The following is a 5,493-nucleotide window of genomic DNA, read 5'->3' as shown; positions in this document are numbered from 1 at the left end:
ATTTCCTACCTTAAGGCGAGAAAGATGATAGCCAAAGGTTATATTTGTCATCTAGTTCGGGTTAATGACACGGAAGCGGAAGTGCCAACTTTCCAGTCTGTCCCGGTAGTGAATGAATTCCCAGATGTGTTTCCCGACGAGTTACCAGGCCTTCCTCCAGAAAGGGAAATCGACTTTGCTATTGATGTATTACCAAACACCGAGCCTATTTCTATTCCTCCGTATCGAATGGCTCCAGCAGAACTGAAAGAGCTAAAAGCACAGCTAAAAGATTTACTTGAGAAGGGGTTTATAAGGCCTAGTTCTTCGCCGTGGGGAGCACCAGTCCTGTTCGTAAAGAAGAAAGACGGATCTCTACGAATGTGCATCGACTACAGGCAGTTGAACAAGGTGACAATAAAGAATAAATACCCTCTTTCTAGAATTGACGACTTGTTCGATCAATTGCAAGGTGCTAAATGGTTCTCCAAGATAGATCTGAGATCGGGTTATCATCAGGTGAGAATTAGGGAAGCAGATATTCCCAAGACTGCCTTCAGGACAAGATATGGTCACTACGAGTTTCGAGTAATGTCGTTCGGGTTGACGAACGCCCCGGCAGTGTTTATGAATTTAATGAATAATGTGTTCAGGCCATTTTTGGACCTTTTTGTGATAGTGTTCATCGACGATATCCTGGTATATTCTCGCACAGAATCAGAACATGCAGATCATCTAAGAATTGTTCTTGGCGTTCTTCGAGATCGGGAATTGTATGCAAAGTTTTCGAAGTGCGAGTTTTGGCTAAACTCAGTGGCATTTCTAGGCCATGTTATTTCAGATGATGGTATTCGAGTAGACACTCAGAAAATAGAAGCTGTGAAGACTTGGCCAAGACCTACGACGCCTACAGAAGTCCGTAGTTTTCTGGGTTTGGCAGGTTATTATCGAAGATTCGTAGAGGGCTTCTCATCTATTTCAGCCCCATTGACAAAATTAACCCAGAAGTTGGCTAAATTCCAGTGGAGTGATGTCTGTGAGCGTAGCTTCCAAGAGTTGAAAAACAGGTTGACCTCAGCGCCAGTGCTAACACTTCCAGAAGGATCAGATGGCTAGGTAGTATATTGTGACGCCTCCGGTGTGGGATTAGGATGTGTATTGATGCAGAATGGGAAAGTTATTGCATATGCTTCAAGACAGTTGCGAAAACATGAACAGAATTATCCCACACATGATCTTGAGCTAGCTGCGGTCATTCATGCATTGAAAATGTGGAGACACTACTTATATGGTGTGCACGTGGACATCTATACGGATCACAAAAGCCTTCAATATATTTTCAAACAGAAGGAGTTGAACCTGCGGCAAAGGCGATGGTTAAAATTACTGAAGGATTACGATGTGAACATTCTATATCGTCCAGGGAAGGCGAATGTAGTAGCAGATGCACTTAGCCGCCGATCGATGGGTAGTTTATGTGGAGTTCCTTCGGAAAAGCGAGAAATGGTTCGTGAGGTCCATCGGTTAGCAAGTCTCGGCGTACGGCCAATTGATTCAGGAGATGCAAGTATTAGCATCAATGACCCCACAGTTTCATCATTGAATCTAGAAGTGAAGGAACGGCAATATGAAGATCCTCAGTTAAGCCACTATCGAGATCTATCTCATGAAAAGGAAAAGTCTCCATTCGAAGTTTCCTTAGAAGGGGTTCTTAGATATCAAGGCCGGCTATGTGTACCGAATGTGGCAAACTTACGCCAACGGATTTTAGAGGAAGCACATTATTCCCGGTATTCTATTCATCCAGGTGCAACTAAGATGTACCATGATCTTAAATCGATATGTTGGTGGGATGGCATCAAGCGAGACATAGCAGAATTTGTAGCACAGTGACCAAATTGCCAGCAAGTGAAGGCCGAGCATCAAAAGCCAGGAGGCTTATTGCAAGCAATGGAAATTCCTACGTGAAAATGGGAAGAAATTAATATCGATTTTGTGGTAGGATTGCCCCGTACGCGAGGGAAGTATGACTCTATATGGGTGATCGTGGACAGACTCACAAAAGCAGCTCATTTTCTACCCGTTAGAACCACATATTCATCGGAAGATTATGCTAAATTGTATCTCAAGGAGATTGTACGACTTCACGGTATTCCTTTGGCCATTATCACAGATAGAGGGGCACAGTTCACAGCCAAGTTCTGGAAGTCCTTTCAAGAAGGTCTAGGTACTCAAGTTAAGCTCAGCACGGCGTTCCATCCGCAGACCGACGGACAAGCCGAGCGTACTATTCAGTACTTGGAAGATATGCTACGAGCGTGTGTGCTGGACTTTGGTGGTAGTTGGGATGAGCATTTGCCTCTTATTGAATTTGCCTATAATAACAGCTATCATTCCAGTATTCAAATGGCCCCGTATGAAGCCTTATATGGAAGAAAATGCAGATCTCCAATTGGATGGTTTGAAACCGGAGAAGTACAATTGATAGGCCCCGACTTGATCCAACAAGCAGTTGAAAAGGTTAAAGTGATTCGAGACCGACTGTTAACAGCTCAAAGTCGCCAAAAGTCTTATGCAGATAATCGCCGACGAGATTTGGAATTTCAAATGGGCGATTGGGTGTTCCTGAAGGTATCGCCGATGAAGGGAGTGATGAGATTTGGCAAGAAGGGAAAGCTAAGTCCCAGATATATCGGGCCCTACCAAATCATTCGCAAGGTGAGTCGAGTCGCCTATGAATTGGACTTGCCTTCAGAGCTCGGATCCGTGCATCCAGTATTCCATGTTTCGATGCTCCGCAAATGTATTGGAGACCCAACGAGAATAGTTCCGGTTGATGATGTGCAAGTAACAGAGAAGCTAACATACGAGGAAATGCCCATTGCCATTTTGGATAGACAAGTACGAAGGCTTCGAAATAAAGAGGTTGCTTCAGTCAAAGTTCTATGGCGGAACAATAATCGGGAAGAAATGACTTGGGAAGCGGAGGAGAAGATGAAATCTATGAACCCCCATTTGTTCCAATCCCCAGAAGAGATTCAAGATGAGACGTCGATGATGTAAGGTATGTATGTTTTAATTTTATGTTTTTGGTCGCGTGTGGCCATAAATGTGTTGATGTTGTGATATAGCCCTGTGAGGCGAAGATATTGTGGGTTGTTGTAATGGAAAGGTAGTGTCCAAATTACAAAGGAAACTCTGGCAAAAGTTTTCTAGAATTCCCAAGTGTCGAACATTCAAGGACGAATGTTCCAAAAGGGGGGAAGAATGTTACACCTCGGAAATTTCTCCGTACTTGCATGATGAGTGGAATGATGAAAAGTTGAGTGTATGATGTTTTGTTAAGTCGGGAATGGATAATTATGAATTTTTGGAGATAAGAAAGTCGTGGAAAATTTTCAGTCCAGTGGTCGTATATGGCACTATACGGCCCGTAAAGTGATTTACGGACCGTATAGTGCGATCGTCCTTCAGCTTGCCAAAAATCTAAGTTTCTGTCAAAGTGTTGATATGGTTAAATACGACCCAGTTTAAGGCCCGTAAACTGGTTTACGGTCCGTAAACCAGGTCGTAAACTGCCATGCCCCTCAGCCAAAACTTTCTGTTTTTGAAATGATTAAATACGGCCATGGAGGACGGGCCGTAAATCAAAATGCGGTCCGTATATGGTAGTTTACGACCACTGTTCATCCCGACAAGAATTCATTAAAGATCAGATTTGTGATTTTTAAAGAGGGACTTAAGCCCATTTCACGTCATTCCTCATCCAAACACTTCAAGAAAACTCTAGAGTGTTCTTCAACACTTCAACTCTAAGAATAACAAGAAAATCCAAGGAATGCCTCTCATACTCGGTACAATATTCGTACTGACGTCCTTTCTTCGGATGCTGTGTTCATGCCCATAGGTAAACAGGGAGGAGAGCTTGGCCCAGGTCCTCAGTAGCTGTCAGCTGATAGATAGCACTCCATTGTTCGGAGGTGCTTATGGCTATTCTTTTGATGTACATTCATATATGCATATTTTGGGCATGACGGAGTCTTGTTCCGTCTATGTATTCATTATGTTAGTAGAGGCTCGTAGATGCGCAGTGTGGGTTAGATGGTCTCACAAGATGTTTTCATATGTATGTATATTATTTTGATGGCCGAGAGGCAAATGTATGTAAAGTATTTATGTTTTGATTAAACATTATTTTCCTACAATTGGTGTGTAAAATTGATAAAAGAGTATTAAATGAGCAAGACAAGTAGTAGAGTGAGCGGTGCTCGGTAACTAGCTCCGGGTACCCGTCGCGGCCCCTAGCTGGGTCGTGACAGAAGTGGTATCAGAGCAGTTCACCCTAGGAAGTGTCTACGAGCTGTGTCTAGTAGAGTTTTGTTTATGGTGTGTTGCGCGTCACGCTAATAAACAAGAGGCTACAGGGCATTTAGGAAAATGACCATCTTTCTTCTCATGAGATCGTGCGATAGAGCCATGCCTAGGATTATGTTCTTCCTAAAAGTGCGTTATGGTTTCAGAAAAATGCCGCCGAAAGAGAAAGCTACAGCTGCCCAGAAAGGCAAAGCTACGACGAAGAAGCGGGCAGAAAGGGAGCCTCCGGCGGAGGTAGAGGAAAGTGAATCGCAAAGTGAGGCCGCGCCCAATGTAGAAGAGCAGGGAGGAGCCTCAGCTCCGATTCCTCCACCGGGTGCTTCGGGTCAACAAGTGTCCGAGGCCATACATTTATTGACACAGTTGGTTGCCGCTCAGGCACAACGACAGAATGCGGGCCCAAGTGATCGTTCGTCCAGTACAAGAGCCCGTGATTTCCTTACTCTAAACCCTCCAGAATTTTTCGCGTCGAAGCCGGATGAGGACCCACAAGGTTTTATCGATGAGATGTTGCGGACGCTGAAACTTATGCATGCTTTTGAGACCGAATCCGTGGAGTTGGCCTCATATAGAGACTTCGCGACGTGGCGGTACTATGGTATAAAAATTGGGTGATATCAAGGGGAGAGAACGCACCACCTCCCGTTTGGAAAGAATTTGTAGATGCCTTTATTTGTCATTACTTTCCACCTGAAGTCCGCCGAGCTAGAGCGGACAGGTTCTTGAATTTGAAACAGGGAAGCATGAGTGCCTGAGAGTATAGTATGCAATTCAACTCATTGGCCTGGTATGCTCTGACTATGGTGGCTGACATGGGAGACCGAGTCTATAGATTTGTGAGTGGTTTAGGACCACACTTGTTCAGAGATTGTCTGACAGCCTCTTTGCAAGACGGGATGGATATTTCCCGGATACAGGCCCATGCTCAGAACCTCGAGGAACGACAACGACAGCAGAGAAGTGATCGTGATGGTGACAGAAGATAAGGTAAGAGGGCTAGATCTATGGGGGAGAGCAGTGAGTACTGAGGGGGACCGAGATAGACGCATTCCAGGCACTCAGGTCAGTCAGCGACCATTGCACCTCCCAGATTCTCGGATAGGAGATTTGACCGTTCTTTTCAGTCAGGTCAGGGGCAGA

This window comes from Lycium barbarum, chromosome 12 (genome assembly GCF_019175385.1).
Source record: "Lycium barbarum isolate Lr01 chromosome 12, ASM1917538v2, whole genome shotgun sequence".
In the NCBI taxonomy this organism is placed as follows: Eukaryota; Viridiplantae; Streptophyta; class Magnoliopsida; order Solanales; family Solanaceae; genus Lycium; species Lycium barbarum.
Note: the sequence above shows the minus strand (reverse complement) of the source record.